A 22839-nucleotide genomic window follows, 5' to 3' on the forward strand; every position below is an offset into this window, starting at 1 on the left:
ATTGTAAAGTGAAATAATACGAAATAGTAGCGGTTTAAGAACGATCTTATTACGTCAGCATGTTGTTTTGTGATGATTATATACCTTAGTTGCCATGGAAACAAGTTGAGCATCATCCTAATAGGGTTCACGCAGCTTGTCTGTCTAATGGACGTCAAATTTACCCACTTTGTTGTAGGAAATTTATAGAAAAAATAATAATAAAAAGAGAAATTAGCTTTCAGAACAATCATTTTACTCGAATTATGTTATTTACTTCAAAAATTTGATGAAAACATTGTAAAAAAAAAAGTAAATTTTAGATTAATACCGATAAAGAATTTACATTTAATGTAACGTATAGTATTATTTGTCGTATCACCTTACAAGTTTTCAATATAAGATACTGACAAAAGTAGTAGGAGACGAACTGATATATTTATCACGAGTAAACAGCGAAACAAAAGCCTAACAATAGCAGCACACGAACTATAAATTTAGTATTGTATACCTACTGCTTACACGAAACGTCACTATATTTTATGTTCGTTTGAATGATGTTATTTACATATCTTATCCTACGAACTACGCCTTACTTTTTCTTAATTGTATCTACTTTTCCATTTTTTTTTCCTTTAGTTTCCTAATGAAAAAGTTGCTGCAGACTACAAACAAGCCTACGGTTGTTGTACGGTGCTTTTTTCTTTCTTCAAAGCTGTCGATATTTCGTTTAGTTTGGTATCAATCGTGTCACATGACAGGAGAAAAACAATTCTGTCATTCACAAAATTACCTTAAGGGTTGTAAAGTATACGAAACTGCCTCCGCCCTTTCCTAATACAACTTACACAATCCAGTATCGATCAGGTTGTTTCATCTTCCCCTTCCCTCCATTTTTATTTTTTATGTTAAGAAAACTGTTTTAATTTCTTTACATGTTGCTTCCAGCTAAAAATTTCCTTAATATTAAACAAATATGCTTTAGTAGAGGACAAGTAAGAGGTTTTACGGCATATTTCCTCGTATTAAATCGAATGATAACGTTGAAAGAAATTAAGTAAATGTTTCTTAGACATAGTTACTGTCTCTTTTTTTTCTGTTAGTTCGTGTAACAATATTTTTATTGTATTTTTCTTGTTTTGGAAGAAAGAAACTACAAATTGCAATCAAATCTGTCGTACAAGATTGTATCCAGAACTTTAAATTGTACCGATAAATAAATAAATTTCAAGCCACGTGAATTTTATCGTTTTGTTCGCCTCTAAACAGATTTTATAGGTTTTATCACGTGTTTAGACTGGAAGTTTAAATCGTCTGATGTTATTGCATTTAACTGTAAAGCATCAATCACGGGATTAAAATGAAGCGAATGAAACTTATGTCCATCTCGAAATAGAACGTATATCGTTTAATTTCGCACGAAATCGTCGGTTGGACAGGAGTTAACATCAAAATATGTAAAATTTCTTACATTAATGCTTTCATATTTCTTTGAAAAAAGAATTTCTAATTGAATTCTACTCGTTTCATCATTCTACTCGTTGATATAAAACCCAAATAGGCTTATAGAACTTTGTTAATTCCTCGAAATTTTATAATCTTTTTCGTGTAAAGATTTATAGAATGATACAGGATTAAATAATTGCCACTGCCACTTAAGGTTGTTACAAAATATTTATTTTAAAATGTCAAAAAAGTATGTAAAATTTTAAAAGGTGGCAATTTATTATAAACTATCAAAAAGATTTTAAAAAAAGTTCTTTTAAAATATAAATATTGATTAAATTTCAATAAGTAACAATTCATTTTAATAAAAGTTTTACACATCTTTATAAAATATAAAAGTAATTACAATGTACAGTACATATAATATTGCAATAGTGTATATATACAATATATATTGTGTTGTTATATTTTGGTTTTTACTTCCGTTTTGTTTTGGGGCAATTCTATTGTCATTTGGGGAAGTTTATTTTGACTTAGAGGCATAACTCTTGTAAATAAATAAATAATAATTTATATACTTTGACAATTTTCCTTCCATTAGATTTTACTTTTATAAATCGCTTCGATATTGAATCCCAAATATAATAAAAATTCGATAGAAGTTGGCTTTCTGATTTGAAAAAGCCATCAGTGGTTTGTTATCATCGAGAGTGCAGTCATAATTTTCGTTCGGTTTTAGTAAAGTTCTAACATATCAGTTTTTATATCGATATCTTCTTCCCTACGTTACACTCATCAAATTTCATTCTTCCTTGATGATATGGCACAATATTTATTTCCGACTTATATATTTAATTACATAATATACAAGTCATTAGTGTATCCAGATAACAGCATTGTTCTATTGTCGGTGATGAAATATTAAAAAAATATATTTAATACAATATGATCTAAAACATGGCATTATCAAACCAAGAAACTATAAATAAAGTTTTTACGAAGAAAAATCTATCCTTTCGCTATATTTTATTGGGATTTATGAATGCATTACAACTTGATATCATCGTATATAACCCTATGAATTTGAATTATTTCGCCTCTTTAAACATTTTAATACCGTTAATTTCGTTTACAATTATTCGATTTAGTATAATTTTTGAATTAAACTATATTAATTAGAAAAAAATTACTATTTTGATTATAAAAAATAGCTAGAATCGCTATGACAAATGAAATTTTCGATTTAAATTTTACGCATTGAAAAATGCTATAAAAGTTAATGAAAATTTAAAATATAATATAAGCTATAGACGCTTAAGTTGTGTTGTATTTGATATAAATATTAAATAACACTGTTAATGCATCGTAATTTAAACATGCTAAGTTAATATATGATTAATGTAAGTTCAGTTTAATTGGTAAATCATTAAATGATTGAATTATGCTTTTAATTTGTTTATCAAATGCGCTAAAATTGATTATATCTGTTTACATTTTTTACAAGAAATATGCAATTATAATTGAAGTATTCATTGTTCTGTAATTCGAATGTTTAATATATTCAGAATATATTTTAACACTTATCCTTCAACTTATGATAATGTTATGACTTTTAATACTATTTAGCCTTTTTATCAAGCAAAAACATCACCGAAATCTTCAATTATAAGTTATGAGAAGATAAAAGATGTTAAATAAATAGACTTAAATTATTTTAATTCTAAAATTTAAACAGCATTTATAACAAGTATTCATCTTACGTTTATTCAATTTAAATCTATAGAGATAACGAAGATATTCCCTCCTATTCGAGAGATACTCCTTATATCAACCAAACATACGTCACTCCCTCGCTTCTGTCAGTTGACTTCGATATCTTTGTTTGTATTATATTTACTAAAATAAATATTTAAACAACTTTTGTTCGGATTTGAAATTCAATCATCCTAAAGGCTTTCTATATAAAGATACGTCTTTGTTTTAAATTCTTGAAATTCTTTTATTTTTGAATTGCTTTTGACCTTACAAAATCGAGACGCAATGAAAGAGAAATTGCTGGTTGTCATGGAAACTGCCTCTTCCATCCCACTAACCTTTGTTCTCTGCAAAAGATGCTGTCCCATCTGTCACTACTTCTATCTCACTGGTTCTTTCACTCGAAAACAGATGAAAGATAGCCAAATTTAAAACTTTGTCGATGCTCCTACTTTTGTTTAAAATTTATTATTTTACATTTATCAACATCTTTATATTTACATCATAAGCTTATCCTTTTAAATCTGTTCGAGATGACAATATTGCATTTATGAGGTAGTAAAAACATTATATATATATATATATATATATATATATATACGAAAACGAAAGAAAATTGAAAAAGAAAATAAATAAATAAATAAATGCTTCCAGTTTATAAAATATTTATAAACTCGTCCTTGTAAATTTTTATTTGAATAAATAAATGCAAATATTTTACTTAGAAATATTAAGTAAATTTGACTCCTCGCAGAATTATGATTAAAGCTTTGATTATAATTTTATCTCGGCACCATCTGTTGAATTTTTTTGTGAAAAAATAGGGGAAAAAATGATAGAGAGTTTGTAAAATATCGATTTTTTTTTTCATTTAAAATACCAAATTTCGTTTTCTTTCGAATAATTATTTTCAGAATAAATAGGAATCTTGACAATAAGAAATTCTTTACAATATGAATTTGTCTTTCGAAATCGTTTAATTGCATAGAAAGACAAGAGTAGATGACGTTTATTTAATATCTTATTTCTGCTCTTATATTCGTCCAATTAATGGCAAACTGCCTCCATTTGCTATCTTAATTAAGTAATTACACGATTCCCTTGTATAAAGAAACGTTACTCCACAAAATAACATTTATTTCGTCGAAGAATTATAGGTAAAGAGTCAACTTACTCCATTACATAACATTGATACCATTAATATAGAAAAAAGAAATTAATTTTAGAAAATTTCCGTTAGACATTACAATAAAAAAATAATAATAATTTGTAATATCTGAAGTAAAAAAATCAGAGAGATAAATGTGTCTTTACGATACAACTGGACAAGAATAAAATCAATTGTTTAAACTGTTCAAAGATTATCATGATAAATCATTTTATATGGAAGGAAACTGGATAAATAAGTAAAAATAAAAAATAAAACTTAGACTACTAAAATCAGGTTTTACTACTTGGGATTTATGGTAAAGATTTATGACTCTAAAGTATTTTAAAATCACTCTCAACAGATCGCTAATGATTGATGAAGTTTAACCATCATACATTGATTTATTAGTTTAATTATAAAGTAATCATGGCATATTATATTCTAGATACAAATTGTAATATATTCACTATAGATTATAGATATTTGTCTTGTTCGTTTACCAGGAAAATATATAGTAAATGTGTGTTTTCCTGAAGCAAATGTCTAAATGTTATTCTTTTTTCTTCAATTTTACAACCATTCAGTTTCATATATATTACATAAATCGTAATATATATGATCAACTTAAATTTAACAATTTATTTTTACAGTTCACAACTTCTTCAGCGAGAATCGAAAGCAGATAGATGAGAAGGAAACGAACAAAGGAACATTTCCGTTCCTCCTCCTTCCTGTTGGTGATCCTAACGACTTGTCTTACACGTCATTTAGCCTTCAACCTTATAACCTTAATTCTGTTACCGAAGCATTTACTGTAAAAGTATTAACGATTAAGCCTCGACAGATAAAAGCAGAGGATAATTTTCACAACGTAGGAAATTAAAATTAATAAGATACTTAATTGGATAATAACGAACTTGCGATAAAATATTTACTTAGAGTTGTTTGATTCCAGCAAAATTAATGAGAGAAAAAATAAAAAGAATTGCAGTAACAAAATATTTCGAATCTATTATCAGATATTGGAGGACATTACCATGACGAAAGTACATTACATTACATGGTAGAGCTCAATCAATATTCAAGAAATTTGTGATCCTGAAGATTTTCTGAATTCTGATAACTCAGCATTTCTATGCGATTTCCTAAATCTGAGAAAAATAAATCTGTTAAACCAATTTGATTCAAAGATAAGTCCTTGATCAGCTTAAATATAAAAATAAATGGGAAAACTTTTCCTTCTCTCCAATAGATTTTTATATTAGTAAATAGGGCCTAAATAAATTATCCCATCATAATTCTGTAATATTTTCCTAGGTTTTTTTTTTAATAATAAAATTTGTTATCCAGAAACTAAAGAAAATAAATTTTAATAACATAGAAACAATAGTTAAATAATACAGAAAGGAAATGATAGATTGTTGGTGTTAAAATAATGTAAAGCTAATTTTAATTAAGGTTCTTCTAATAAAGATGCAAAAAATTAATAATGTTTTGACATATTCTGTTAGAGGTAGAAAGCATACAGAATATCTCGAAATGGAAAAAACGAAGTCAAAGTTTGTATTTAATAAATTGTCTTCTGATGTAGGAGATAAATATAACTTCTACCAACATAAATCTATTTTTCATTTTGCAAGTAATTAATTGCAATAAAAAAAATTACAGACAGCACTAAATGAAATGAAATGCATCTAATTAATATAATAACTTGATTGTGATTTATTACATTTATTTAGAAATCTCTAAATCATTCTTTAAGTAAAGTTTCATCAGCGAATTTATGTAATTAAGTAAGGAATCGTCCACCGAATCAGTAATCTTATATATTTTATTGGAAAACACTTTTACATACGTAAATTCGAACTAAAAAAAGTCTTTCCACGGCATTTTAATATTTAAATAATATATAAAGCAAAATTAATAAACGTTATAACAAATTTATACAAACTCCATAATGATCCGTCCATGCAAAGTCATACCAATCATCTATGGTAATTCTACACGTTTTTAATTTTAATTTTTTAATATAATTTCTTAAATTGAACGGTTTATACACTTAACCATTAGAATGTAATTTATAAAAATAATAAAATCGATTTTTGTAATTAAAATTTCGTAAGTCTCTTTCATTTTTCGTGAGAATAAAAACGTATGTAATTGAATACGCTTCGATATTTTCGAAATATTCGATTTTTACAAAAGGAATGAGATTTAATCTTCTTAGCATATAAATTCTGTTTTGTGCCACTAGAGATTGCCATTAACCAATCCATTTTGACATTTAGCTTTAATCCGTCGACGGAACACAACCCCATTATTAGCAACTCCACAAAAATGCAAAAGACATTAAAAATTCTCCAAGTTCTTTTCGTTACTGTTTTAATAACTATCGGATTTTACTTACGATAATATTAAAAAAAAAAGAAATTAAATTCAATATTTACAAGACTTATTATGTTTCTTTCCTTTCGAATTTTGAAAATGTTAAAACACGAATAGACATAAAACAAAAATTCGTTATAATTCTCCATTAAATGGTGGTTAATATTAATACGAAATCTATTAGACTTTAAGAAATATTAATAGAAAACTATTCTATAAAACTATATCTTAAAACTAAATTCAGATTTTTAGAAATCATTTTTAAAAAATTATTATTAAAATGTTAGGTTTTATAGATTTTATTTTATATCTTAATAAATATGAATAAGCTTTTAAATTAAAATAAATAATATATTATCGTCATCGTACTTTCTAAATAAGCTCTTTAACAAAAAAGCCACGCACCGCTAAGTTATAAATTTTTTTTTTATTGTTAAGAAAAGATCCATTTTCTTAGCAATAAAAAGTCTATTATGGGTTAACACGTGCAAGATGATTGTATCGCGGAAGATCAGATAAATCGTACTTGCCATCATAAATCAACGTTTTGAAGTTCGAACAAATATATTTTAATTTCGTCTGTGTGTGTCGATGGGGAGGATTTAAGCCCCGTGGATCCCTACGAATCCACCCACGATGGGGACAGAAGATATATGATGGCACACATAAACGGAAGCGGGCTCTAGACGCCCAAGATAGACCATCGGGAGACTGTCCTCACAGCTGGTATGTTGGTTTGGGAGCCATCTCGTATGACAGTCGTCATTCCTATTTGTGATGTGAGAGACATTGATGGAACAGCAATACGTTCAGAAAATTCTGAACTACAGTCATTTTATAGAATGTTGCTTCGGCCATCTACGAATGCGACGAAGCTAAAATGACGACTGTGGGTAAATCCGTGGTAGGATAGCATACGATGTCTGTATGCCTCCATTCTCTGACCACATTGTTGTTTGTATCCAGTTAAGCAGTCATACGAGGTACTAAAGGTTAATTTAAATTGCCACAGTTGATCCACAGAAAATAATGTAAACATTTATCCCCATCGTCATATACGTTCGCACTAATAAATTTCAATTCGATTTCGAACACCTTCTCTTTAGTACGTAACAAATACAAACTTAAATTTCATCTACCGCATCATTCAATTTTTATTTCATTATTTTTATTTATTTTTAATAAAATATCTCAATCCTTTTATAAAATAAAAACTCGAATATTTTAAAACTGTCAAAACATATTTCTTTACACATAATTTTTACAAACATGTTAGTATTTTGCATTTTCCTTTAAAATTAAAATTTATTATTTCATCATCAAGGAACCAATTTAACCAAAATTTTTAAAAAATTCCCAATTTAATTTTGTATTATTTTCCAATTTATTATGCATCGACCTAACGACATTACTACTGTAGATTCGTCATGCAACACATTAACATCTTAACTTCATTTTAATGCTAATTCCTTGCATGAAAAATTAGCAATTTATTCGATACATTTAAAAGAGAAATATAATAAAAAGAATTAGTAAATGAAATTATGCATCTTCATTCAAAAGTTCTTTAATCAGAAGTTGCGAGGCAATTCTAACCTGTCATTCTCAATTTGGATTTTCATCAACACTTAATAATCTATTAAACAAACAGCAAAATAAAAAATCCTCTCGTACTTTTTCCAGTTATTGATAGATATTTAATCAATAAAATGGCTTCAACACTTATAAAAGAAATGCACTTTTATTCTTATCTTTTATTATTATGTACAGTAGCTTATTATTTTTTGCACATATCCATTCACCAAATGGTCCTAACACAAAACCCAGTTATTTGTATTGCATATCGATTTTTCTCTATACTTTCTTTATCATTAGATAATGGGTTATCAAGAAATACTATCTATCAGTGAATTCTAGATGTAATCTATAAATCATCACGCATTCAACTACGTTGTAGAATTAAGTCTATTCTGTGAATATGAATCGTTTTAGACCTAAATTTTAACAATAACAAATAAATTGAAGAGAATGAGAACAAAATTACAAGCTAATCCATCAAAACTTCCGAATTCTAGCTTATATTATACTGTATTTTATACATGGAATGCATGTTTATTTAGCCTCAATTATACACTTGTCACGCGTTATTTTAATAAAATTAAAGATTGTACTGTACTGTATTGTACAGTAACAATTTGTTTCATAACATTAACGATCTTTAAAATTCTTTTTGTTAATAAATAAATGAAGGAAAAACAAATAAATGTAGGAGAACGATTTGGATGTGTAGTTCATCCTCAGTGCTAGTGGTACAGGGGCTAATGTAGGTTTGTACCCCTAATACCCTGTTATATACAGATATTTCTATAAATAAAATTCACTTATTAATTATCATTTTGAACTATTGAAAAAACGCTTTTCTGTTCTTTCTGTTTCCCTGAATATTGCGAGTAATTGATTTCTTGCGTGAATTTTCGAATATAGGAGATTTACGCTTAAATTGAAATAAATAAATCAATTTTCTTTATGATATTGACGAATGGTTGAATCTTCGGCGATTTTGCTCGACTGATTATTCGAAATTCCAGAAGAACGAATGCGAATTCTGATGATTGAGGAGATTTAATTAAAGATTCGGAAAAATGCTGCTCTTAGCATAATTTCTCATATTTTCTGGTTATATAAACTTTTTCTAAATAGAAAATTTCAACGTGAAAAGGTGCCATCTAGCGATAAGAATACCATAATTCATAAGTATTTAATAAAATAAAATTTTTATGCAAATTTTATAGTGTTTTTTAACCTATACAATAACATTTATTTAATAAATCAGTGAAAAGAGTGGATTTTTTATTAATATGAAAAGTTATACATTTTACATAATAAAATTTTTATAATAAATCTAAACATTTTATGGATACTTATTATAATATATTTATATAAGAATTAAATATAAAAAAAAATAGAACTTATTTATAATATATAGAAAAACGATTCAAATCCCCTGTTAGATCCTGCCATCTAGTGAGTATAATTGCAACTAACCGCCATTTAAAAATACCGTATTATTTATTAATTTTATAACTTTTAAAGTATATTATGATTAATATCATTAATAGTTTTTATTTTAGTTTAAAATATACATATGATAAAATTTCCTGTAAGATATGAATAAAGTTTCGGCCAACAAAGAAAACATGTCTTATCAATCGTCTTCGACTTTTATACTTCATTGTATTTGTTTCTTACCAAATAATAAGCTTCTTCATTAACATAACAAAGAGTTCTTGTATTGTATTGTTCACTTTACACAACCAAAATGTATGGAGAATTCAGTGAAAAGTGATAACAAGTATACTTTTCATTCGGAAGATTCTTTTTTGTTTAACAAATACCGCGAATCGATCGTTGATTTATTTAAACATAACAAATATAAGGTTTTACATTGAAATTTCAAATTTATTTAGTTTTAAAGTATTTAAAATTATTTATTTTTTTGTTTATTTAAATTATTTTGAACCGTATTAAATTAATAATTAATGAATAAAATTAAGTAATTTACGAGAGCAAAATTTTTCTTGAATTCTTGAATATTTTTCTTCGATTTAATAGAAAATTTTGGTTTTATAAAGTAAAAATTACAATATAAAAAAGAAAACAATGAAAATAAATTTATATGAAAGAGGAATTAACTGAAATGAATTTTTGTGTGAGTGAAATGAAACTGAAATGAATTTTTGTGTGAGTGAAATGAAACTGAAATGAATTTTTGTGTGAGTGAAATGAAACTGAAATGAATTTAGTTCATTAAATCAGTGATTATCTTGGTGTAAGTGATTAGTGATCACTTAAATCGAATCACAAATGAGTCACGGATTACCTAAGCCTCCGCTAACTTTCCGTCTACCTTGTTAGATGCATGCCAAAATAGTTTGTCAATTCAATAACCTGACGTTAAAGGTAAACAGTGCATAAAACCATCCTTTTCTCTAGATAAATACCATACTATATTTGCAATTTAGAAAAATATCTAGATGTGTATTTGAACCACTTGTGGTCCAAGGAACGTACAGTACAGTACTTTCAGAATCAATCTACTAGACCAGTGATCTCGAGACCGGATTTGCGCGTAAGCTAAATAAACTGCAGATTCGGGTCTAGTGTTATGAGTCTATAGATTTTTGCCTCACATTTTTTTACATGTATCGTTATTTACTGAATGAAGAGGGCTTGTTATAGTTCAGGACCACAAATCTGATTTCAGGTCTCAAGCCCTGAGTGATCTTCAAACTTTTAACATTTTCGGATCTTCATAGCTGAGTATAGTATTCGGAATTCTAAGCAATAAAGAGCTTGTAAAAAAAGACTTCAATGCTTCTTTCATTTTTTAAGGAGAAAAGCTTCTTATAGTTATATAAAAGGCAGTTTAGAAACGTTTTTTTTTCAATATTTATAGTGGAATTCCATATTCAAAATTTCATGTGGAATCATCGAGGGTTTCGGAGAACAAGATTTATTAATAAATACCTCAGCACTACACTAATAAAAACGAGTTTCTAACAGAAATTGATAAATTCGAACTTCTTCAAAATTATAAAATTAATATTACAAAATCATAAACAAGACGACGAAAATGAATGCAAAATTTAAAATTAATGAGATAAATTGATAATAAATTTGATATTTTCTTGATTAAAATACAAAATTTGATATTAATGCATAGAATTTATTAATAAAAACTATAATTATATTGTAATTAAAATGTAATATTACTTTAATAAATAAATAATTTATATATAATTATTTTATAGACTATAAAATATTAAAGTATTTTAAGTTATAATTAATAGCTAATTTAGTATCGTTTATACATTTTTGTACCTTATTTTCAGTTTAAAAAGAATTAAAATATTATAAATAAAAATTTAAATTAACTTTTAAATTACTTTTTATAATTTAATTATTATAATATTAAAATAAAACTTTAATTTAAATATATATATATATATATATATTAATGTTTTATTAATATTATTTCCTGTCAAAAGATGGCGCTATGTGTAACTGTAAATAAATCTCCCTGATTATTGATTTCTCTATAAGAATTCCAAAGATACATTTTTAATGAAGATTATAAAAGAAAATATATATATTATATTGAAGAAAACATTGTAGATATTTTATTACGAAAGCTATTTACGAATTCTGCATTTAAATTATTATTCCTGAATAATAAAAGTAGTTATAAAATAAGAAATAAAATGTAAAAATGTAAAAAGTTTAATGTAAATCGTTTAAACTTATAATTAAAGTTTCGGAGGCGAATGTTTACGCGTGTTTTAATAAAACGAATAGACAGAAATGCGTTTGTTACGCTTAGAGACTTTGATTTGTATAGAGGATTGTGTAATAAACAGGAAAGGCGGTTTCAGAGGTGGGCTAAACACCCACTAAATAGCTCTATAATGCTTCATTATGGAGATATTTACGAGTCATGTGTCCAGAAATATGTCGAACAAACAAGAGGCGGAATTACTTATGCTCGATACTAACACGAATTCGTGTAATTCTCCAATGTGTATCGGTATAACCAATGTTAAAGGTACACATTTATAACGCATTTACTACATCTACCGTCGATTTACACGGTTAATGAATTGAATAATTATATTTTAACTAAATTCTCAGTTTAGATAGAAACTAATGAATTTTCTCAAGATTCTTAACTTTTCAAAATCTCTATCGTTATATTTATATTAATAAATGAATTCGGAATAATGTAAAACGAAGAAATTGAATATTTCATTTTGTATAATAGCCCGTTTATTCTCTAAAATTAACACAATTTTCTACTAATAGAAAGTATTTAATGTATTTAAAAAATAAATACAAAAAATTGATTTATATATTATATACAGATTTTTACATTTTTAATATTAAATAATATAGATTACGTTAAACATTTTGCCATAGAAATACTTCAAATATCAATGGTAAAATAACACATACGAGACAATGTTTACATGTAAAAACATAATAAATATTTAATGACAAGATTTTTTTTACTATGTAATACTTATTTTATACATCAAATGCCAGAATTATATTTAATAAAATTTCTAATATCTTTTTAAATCAACCTGCTATAAAAACCTATTAAATATAGAAATTCCAATAGAAGATTTCCCTATTAAAATACATCTGTTAGTTATAAGTTTTTAATATAGCCCACTGCTGTCCGTTTAACAGTTATGTCAGTTTGGATGTAAAACAGATACGTGTGACAGTAAGCAGAACCTTGTTCCTAAAACCAGTTTGCATAGCGCGTAACCATAGAAATAAGTTTTGGGTAACACAAAGTTAGAAAATGTAATTATAATGTCTTTTTTTAGTTAAAAGAAGAGTATACTAATCAGATAGATGCATTAAATCTCGACCAGGTGTACATCAATGCATTAAAATGATTCCCTCTACTGCATTTTCGCGGTTACCGTAGCAACTTCTATCATCACGATATAAAGGTTGCGTACAAACATCATTCATCAAACGGACTCGCCACGAATTATTAAAATATTTATGTTTATATTCCGAGTTCCTTTAATGAAAAAAAAATTATATATATATATATATATATGTTTTGTGTTTACAGTTAAGAATCTGCATATATAAAATATTTACTATAAATCATATTTAAAATCTTAGTTATTATAGTAAAAATGAAGATAATGTAGTGGTAAAATTCTTCTGTTTTTCTGTTCTTTCTAGTTAATTTTTAAAAATTTATAAAGTTATAAATATTTTAATTTTTAATTTGACAATTTCTCGAGAAAAAGAGAATATATAAATAGTTTTTTGGGGGGAGAATTGTGCTGTATCGGGGTCATCGAGAGCCTGTATTGGGCTGGAAGAGAGTAGGCCTTTTTTTTGCCCCTTATTGGGCTCTTTTGCTATTTTGGGTGGAGGAAAAATGAAATACATAGTATGTCTCTTTATTAATAAAATTCAATCGTAAAAATTTTACTTTTTGTCAGTAAAAATAACATTAAATTATAGGGGTAGGAACCATTAATGCCTTAAGTTTCCTCTGGAGAAAAACCCTGTTTTACTCCTATCGAGGGCATTGTACAGTATATGAAAGCTGAGACAAAAGGGTGCCAAATCTAACTAGGGCGTCTAAAACCCTAAATTCATGACTGGTTAGGTAAAATTAATAACAACTCTCATTCTTCTTAAATTTATTAACTGGATTAAACAATTTCTTAATTAAAATATTGTATTTTAATACATTTTAATAATAAATTTAATTTAAAAGATATTTTTACTAAACTTGCTCTTGAAATTTCCCAAAAATTTCAATAAAATTTGAGAAATTTGTTAAATTAAGAATTAAATTCTTCGACTTTCTATAAGCAAATGAAATTTTAATTTAATTATAAATATTCATGTTATTAATTATAAAGAAATTCTATGATTTGGGAAATTTATTTACTGTTTTGCTTCAGAATTTTCTTAGTTTCTATTATTTTAAAAGTAATTATTTAAAACAAAAGTATTTTTCGCTGCAATTTGTAAGTACCAAATTACATTTTTAATAAAAAAAAAGTGCGTTTAAAGTATTGTATTAATTAGAATTGGTTTAAATTTTATTTTAATTAAATTAAATTAATTAATTAAATTTTAATCGAAATTTATGTAAATGTGATCTTTTTTTTTAAAGATAAAAATTATATAGGAAATATTAATTGAATATTGTTTAACTCTGTTAAAATTCTAGGCTTTGTGTGTTTACAAAATCTGCTTAGATTTATATAAATTTTAACACTAGACAAGCTATATAGTCCCTGCATTAATACAACATGCATTATATTGATTGTTCCTGTATAAATCTTCACAAAATTTACCTTCGTAATGTATCTACTTCATTAGTTGAAGACTACATCTTAGTCATTCCAGACATTAAATTTACAAAGTAACTTATGCAATTAATTAAAAGAATGATTTTAATTAATTTTAACCCGAATTAATAAATATAAAGTAGGCTTTTAAGAGAAAAAAAAATTAAAATATCTCTTTAAAAATCTAGAGCTTATATTCAAATAAAACTATTTATTGTCTAGCAAGTAACAGATTTTATCTTCACATACCATTCTACGAATTTCCTGCATATTAGTTTGTTTTGATAAGCCAAACATTCTGTACAGTGTAATTATTCTGTAGGCATTTATAGGCATTCTGTACAGTGTAAATATTCTATGGACATTTATAGGCATTCTGTACAGTGTACTTATTCTGTAGGCATTTATAGGCATTCTGTACAGTTTAATTATTCTGTAGGCATTTTTAGGTATTTTGTGCAGTGTAATTAGGCATTTATAGGCATTCTGTACAGTGTAAATATTCTATGGACATTTATAGGCATTCTGTACAGTGTACTTATTCTGTAGGCATTTATAGGCATTCTGTACAGTTTAATTATTCTGTAGGCATTTTTAGGTATTTTGTGCAGTGTAATTAGGCATTTATAGGCATTCTGTACAGTGTAAATATTCTATGGACATTTATAGGCATTCTGTACAGTGTACTTATTCTGTAGGCATTTATAGGCATTCTGTACAGTTTAATTATTCTGTAGGCATTTTTAGGTATTTTGTGCAGTGTAATTAGGCATTTATAGGCATTCTGTACAGTGTAAATATTCTATGGACATTTATAGGCATTCTGTACAGTGTACTTATTCTGTAGGCATTTATAGGCATTCTGTACAGTGTAATTATTCTGTAGGCATTAATAGCTGTTCTGTTCTGTTCTGTACAGTGTAAATATTCTATGGACATTTATAGAGAATATCCACTATTTAATGTTGATCTTTAATATTTATATAAACCGTAAATTATATTAACATCAAAAATTTTCATTTTCAGAATCGTTTGCTTATTCTATTAAACCTAAAGCTGATTGCTTAATTTTTAAAGAAGAAAAAATAAAAAAAAAATAAAGTTCCAATTCAAAATCCATGATTGATGTCGTCATTAAGTCTTAACAGCTGACATTATATAGAAAATTTTCCGATTAAAAACCATTAAAATGTTCAGTTTATTCATATAATAAATCAAGGAATAGTTACGTTTTAATTTTTAATTTTTCTCATAATTCTTTCTTTCCCCCTCGACAAAATGGTTTTAAGTTTAATGTTTAAGCATTCAGAAGTACATAAAACTTTATTTAAAATGTCGAACGACGTTATAAAACCAATCAGGACATCTTTGAAATTATACACGAACATAATTAGGGTAATAACAAATATAATTACAATTGTAAATGACAAACAAACATTATAATACATGTACATAATTTGATTAAATTTGTTTATGATATAAAGATGAATAATTCGTGTTATATAACCGTAATGATAAGCGATATAAACGCAATTATATCAAAAATTTAATAAATGGATAGGGATGACATTTTATAGAAATCATTTCTAAATTAAATTGTGAATTTCTAAAAATCTATAAAAACGTTTATTCTTGGAACCTTTACGGAGAAAATTTAGTAAAGTTTTTTCGGATATTTTACTCGAGTAAAGACCTAAACTTCGAAGAATTTTCAGGATTCGATCGACTGAATGAAATATCTATTTGTATAGCTGAAATGAGGCTCATAAATAAAAAAAGAAACAAAGATTTTTATCAATAGAACGTATTGTTCTCATCGATACACAAAAGGAAACTTTCCTGGAGTGTTCACACATCGACAAACCGCATTTCCCCGGATGCAATTTGTCTTATCCTCTTTTTTTTTAAAGCTAAAAAAAGAATAATAAAAGTGCTCCCAAATGATTACTTTCATTAGTAGTGAAATGGCTCCCCATTCCGAAAAAGTTTAATTGTTCATTTCGACTTATTATTATTTTATTTTATTTTATTTTTTTGTTGTTCATCGAAAAATAATAATCTTAAACTTTTGAAAGTGTCGACTCCAGGGGAAAAAAAATCAAGTTAAGATTTACCTTTGTGTAAGGACAATGAAGGAGACAGAAGAAAAAATAATATTGAATTTTTTAAACTCTTCGATCGGATGAATAAAATATTTTTTCTTGGAATTGCATGTTCGTTTTCTTTGATAAGTATTGTGAGAAGCAATCATTCGTTACTTTTTAATGTTTATCACTTATAAATTTTATAGTTATTAATATTAATTGCCGTAATAATGGATTTACAATACGTGCAATTATTTATTATAAACATCTTCACGATGCCGGGCAATAATTTTTCGTCGATTTTTTAGTCGTGTTTTGCTCCTGTACATTATTAACAACGGAATTATACTTCTGGTCTAAACCAGGAATTTATATAGAGTTAATTAGGGGCTTCCTGTTTCTAAGCTTTCCATATCTGGTCTCGATTTTCGTCCGTCTCGCGTCATTCTCGAGATTAAGGTAGGACAGACAGACAGACAGACAAACGTACGGACATCAGTGAGAATTTATAGGTCTACAATTTTTTTTAAATTGCATCCCAATAACTAATTTAATAGTCAAAATAGGGAAGAAAACATTTGTATTGCATACATTTGTAACAAAATTTAAAATTTTGTTACAAATGTATGCAATAATTAGCATATTTTAACTAATTTGTTTTAAATTCTAAAGATATTTTAAGTTAATAACATTAAATCTTCGGCCTAAAGTAGATTTTCGTTTCTAGAAAGAGCCACAGAGAAAAAAAGTTGTAAAAAAAAACAAAAAAAGAAGCCATTTCGGACCTATTAAAGTGCAAATTAAGTGTTAACTTTTATATAATTTTGATAGATGATAATGTAAATGTTTAATTCTTTTTTTTTCTTGTAAATTTTCGAAACTTCTTACAAATTTTTTACTTATTTTCTTCCGGGCACCGTCCTTTAGTAGATAATAAATAAAATGTGTTGTGACGTTGTTAAGATCGTAAAATATTTTTGTACATTATGTGGAAAGATTATTACAATAATTTCCTCGCTGGCCATCAGCAAACAATAGATTTACAATCTCGAAGAAGATCAGAGAAGCAATGATTACATTGTAAAAACGATCCGAAAGTAGAACATTAGAAACAACTTTTCATATCTAGAAAATCATTATTGAAAAAATATGTAATAAAAATCGTTCCATAGAAAATTACTCACCGAAGGAAAATCAATTTTTGATTAGATGAGCTTTTATACCATGTAAATTTTACGTAATGATACTTTTTCCTCCATAATTCGATCAGAAATGTTTGTTGAAAAGACGAAATTTTATTGAAACAGCCCAACATTTTATTGTGATAAAAACCGAATACGCAATTTTCATATTTATTTTCACGCATTTACGATAAAATTTCGATATTATTCTAATTTTTAATGATAATAAACACAACTTTTGCTGATATATTAATTTGGTTGCAATTTGTAAAAAAAAATTGTAGATCTATAAATTCCCACCGTCGTCCGTCTGTTCGTCTGTCTGTCCTTCCTTAATCTCGAGAACGGTGTTAGGTAGATGAAAGTCGAGATCAGATATAGAAAGCTTAGGGGCAGGAAGCCCGATTAACTAGATGCGAACTTCCTGTCGAGACCGGAAATCACGTGTTTTTAATTCAATAGATTCTCCCACAATGGAGTTATATAGGTGACCGTTATGACTGTGTTGTAACCGAGAAAAGTATGGTGTACACTAGTAATTTGAGGTGGAGAGCATATATTTTAAATTAAATTAAAAATTGTAGCTTGGCATTGTGACCGTGTGACAATTTCTTTCTTTGTAGTATTCTAAGAACATTTGTTGTTCGGTTATTCTCGTTAAAAAGTTCGAATTAAATTGGAATAATTCATAATGACACATAATAAATTTAAGATAAAAATCAATTTTAAAAGAATTCTCCTTTGTAAAAGTACAATATCTTTTCAGAGTATCTGGAGATTGTCTCAAATTACAAAGACTTGGATTCGATTTCCATTTCGAAAGGCTTCGATTTTATCTTTCCGGGTTCAACTGAAACTGAGTCGAGTGGAACAAATTAACAATAAAAGTAACTCTTGAAAAAAATCTATCAAATTTACAGTAAAGGATTTTATTCGGATCGGATAAAGTCGTTTTATCTTATAAAAATATAAAAGAAATATTTTATTTTGTTTCATTACAGACTTAATTATGGTATAATAAAGCATATAATTGATAAATTATATCATTTTCAAATTAAAATATTAATTATTTTTGTAGCTACTTCAATAATATTAGGACACTTACAGCTAAGTTAGCTCACGGTCCACAATCCTACGAACTTGTACCAATCTTATAGAATTAAATATGATTGTTTTTACGGAATGAAAATGAATGAGGAATCTGAAAATGATTTTTATTCGATTAGTAAAATTTGTTCACATTACAAAAGGGGCTGGAAGAGAGGGGTTGAGCTTCAGTGCACGTCCGTTTGTTTCATTAAATTTTATACAATTTAAGCATTTTATCATATTTATTTCATCTCTGCTTGTGGTATCTATTATTTATAAAGTGATAAAGGTTTTAAGGGGGGTCGCGTTTTGTTGGACGAAGAAGAAGGGTCCATTCTCCAAGTTAAGGAAACTTGGAGAAAGTGAGACAAGAGGGAAGAGTAAAAATTTCAAGTAATTTAAGGACATCCCCAAACATGGAAAGCGAAAATTTTTAACATGTTGCACTCGAAGAGCAGAATCTATGTGAAAAAGCAATTTGTAATATATTAACTTTCCTTCACGTTTTATTAGAGACTATCATACTTATATCTAATCTAGACATATTTAGATAAGCACTTTCTTAACGTACATTTCTAAACACGCCCCTTATAAGAACAATCACATTTCAATTAGAGTAAAACAGAAGATATTTTAGAAGACAATTTAAAAAGATTTATAATTACACTTTTTAATCCGTTACTTTATTAATGATATTTTAAAATATCTAGTTCAATAAAATTTTAAAATATTTAAAATAATTTTGAAATTTAACAGAATTTACCATTTAATTCATTTGGTTTAGAAAGTTTTAAGGAAATTAATTTAACATGATGATAATTTTAAATATTCGAGTAAATATTCAATTGCAGTTGACTTAATTATAAATTATTATACTTCCAACGTTACTTCGCATGTCTAATATCAATTTCCCATAGCAAATCTTGGAATCACCTTTCGGAATTACGGGAATTGCCCTCTTGGCAGATTTCTTTCGTATTGCATTCCCTTATCCCGTGCACAATAACGAATTATTATACTTTATATTTGAATTCACGTGGTTTTTCAATTTTTAAAACTTATTCAGATAATGTTCCATAAAACTAGAATTAGAATTTTTAGTTTTTAAAAATACTACTTGTTTCGCCATCTTACCCTATTGGGAGGCAAAATGACAACACATCGGGGCAAGTTGACGTATGATTTAAAATACAGACAAATATAAATTATTTTTACATTTGAAACAATGCCCCTCAGGTATGGTCTCTGATATTATTTTAAATAATAAAATTAAAACAAAAGAAGCGAAATACAGACAAACAGGACATTCGACCAACTGGAGTAAATCGCGAATGAATTTTCCTGTATCTTCGTAACTCATACCACCAACTCTTGTCTCTACAACACTGAATCCACTCTACCTCTAGTGGATCTGCAATATAAGCTTTTAAAATATGTCTATCTTGATTAGCTTATAAATCCCTTGTTAAGGTATGTTGATTATTCGTCAACATGCCCCGTGTTCAATAATGAAATGATTTAGTTATTACAGAGTTAACTCTGCAATTGACTGCCTGATCTAACGCTATTATACAAAATAGCGTACTTAAGCTTTCCAGACATATGAAAAATATTTTACTGATTGGAAATCAAATTTTTAAGCATAACAACTAAAGTACTGTACGTATAATAAACCAACCATCCATTGTCAAGTGGGACATGTTGATACAACCTCACGTTTACACCAGACAAGTGTTCCCACTTATCTCCAGATTAACTTTAAAAAAAAAACGTGATTCGTCATCTTGTTCCGTTCGCCAATTTGCCCCGTCTTCTCTTACACTCGATTAATATTTTAATTTAATTATTATAATATTATATCAAGTATAATATTTTCGATTCAACAAGTAAACCAAAAAAAAAAATTTGATCTCCCGCACTTTTAAACTCTTCCTAGAATAAAGTGTTATACCCGTGATTTTTATATATATATATATATAGAAAATTGAAGTCGAAATATATTCACAGATGTTTCCTTCAAATATAAAATTCCATTCCGCATACATATATACATATAAATCGATCCCCGGTATAAAATCAATGCTATAGAATTTCCGATCGAAGAAATACCAGTCGACAAATAATGTATCAACATTTTATAATTTATGAACTTGGCTGACAAGTTATTGGATGACAATTTTATCCCAAACTTATTGGCATGTGTCAAATGGCGATGACAATTGCAGCGTAAGTGACTCAAATATAGAGACTCGGCAAATTCTTTCACTCATCCATCACGATATTCCTTTGACAGAGTGTCTACGCTATACAGAAATTCTTTCCTCTGATGCACGGCATTGGCTTTTAGCAATATTATAATATATGAAAATTATCGGATCGAAAATATAATTTTCAAAGTTTCCCTATCGAACATCGTAGCTTTTTAAAAATAAAACTGCTGAACTAAAGATACTTACCCCGTGTTATTTTTAGAAAATTGCCTGCTAGAAATGCCATTATTTAACTGAGCTTAAATGTAAAATATAATGTGCAATAATGTTCTTATTTTTTACTAAATAATATGTTCGTAAATGACAATTTTTACTAGCTTCGTACCCTCTTAATGTTTGGCATGTGGCCAGTCGCGCGTTAGCTTTTAGCGATACCTTACATTTTCCTACGTTTTACCGGTATATTATTAATATCTAATCGTGTAAACAATACTAAAACTATCACGTCTAGTTCATTTAATTTACGTAACACCGTTGCCATAAATGATTAAATTCCGGAAGCTTTAATCTTACGGGTAATAGATATAGACCTTATAATTATAGATATAGGGTATAATTATTTCTATACCGAGAAGAATAAGAGTTCTATTCTAGGCAGAAACTCGAAGAATTATTTGTTTTGGTGTAATATATGCTACACGACATCGTTATGGAGCTTCACGCGTGCCTTTTTTTAAAAAAATTCAAACGGATATTCGAGCAATTTCTCACTCTTATCTTTTTTACTGCTTTACATAAGTCATTTGTTACATTTTCTTTCTCAATAAATGGCAACACCAATGAATCATCTTGGTCACCAGTTGTTTTGACCCCATTCGCTTCCTACAATAGTACACTTTTTTTACTAAGAAGCACTTAATTAAATGTACAGTACGTTGACTAAATTAATTTATATTATCGCTCGATATATTTTTAAACTTATTATCATTAAAAAAAATACATAAATAGTAAGATTTTCGAAGTATTAAAGTAAGAAATCTTGCTTGTTTAAATGATAATACAACGGAATAAAGTATTTCCGACGGAACTAATTCGTTTCCTCTTCAGATATATAAAGTATACAGCCTACATTCGTTAGTAAATACTGTTACAGAAACAAACCTGGCTGTACTTAACGATTATAACATTTAATCGGATGCAAAGGGTACAAGAATAATTTGTAATCTTGTACAACATGGAAACTCTCTCGTGTGATTTATCAGATGTACTTCATTATTGTCGTTTTCCTTTTTAAATAGTCTGGTCGGAATTTAATGCCAAATTAAAGGTTTTTTTTACGATTTATTCGCGTAATGTTTCGAGTTAAGGCACTTTTAGCTATAACAATGTATTTTCTATTACTTTGACGTATAGGAGATTTTTCTGATTGATTTTAAGGAATCTTCTTTATCTAAAGGCTATAGAAACTGACACGCTAGATTCTTATATTTTCTTAAAAGGAAAGTAAAAAAATCTATAGGCCTATCCTTTATCCAACTTGCGTTTAGAAAGGAAAAAATTGATTGACAGTTTCTTTTACAAAAAATAAAAAGATTTGTCAGATGAATTTTTTGGTATCCCTCAAGACTTTAAATCAAGTTAAATTAAAGAACTATTTTAAAGTCA

General features: G+C 27.2%; 1 protein-coding gene across 2 annotated transcripts in view; it reads right to left on the reverse strand.

Moving 5' to 3' along the window:
• Window positions 1-22839, reverse strand: part of LOC136976677 (A-type potassium channel modulatory protein KCNIP1-like) — an 83638-nt gene that overhangs the window by 19727 nt on the left and 41072 nt on the right. The window lies entirely within an intron of this gene.

The sequence above is a fragment of the Centruroides vittatus genome, unplaced genomic scaffold, assembly GCF_030686945.1.
Source record: "Centruroides vittatus isolate TY-2023 unplaced genomic scaffold, ASM3068694v2 contig_417, whole genome shotgun sequence".
Lineage (NCBI taxonomy): Eukaryota > Metazoa > Arthropoda > Arachnida > Scorpiones > Buthidae > Centruroides > Centruroides vittatus.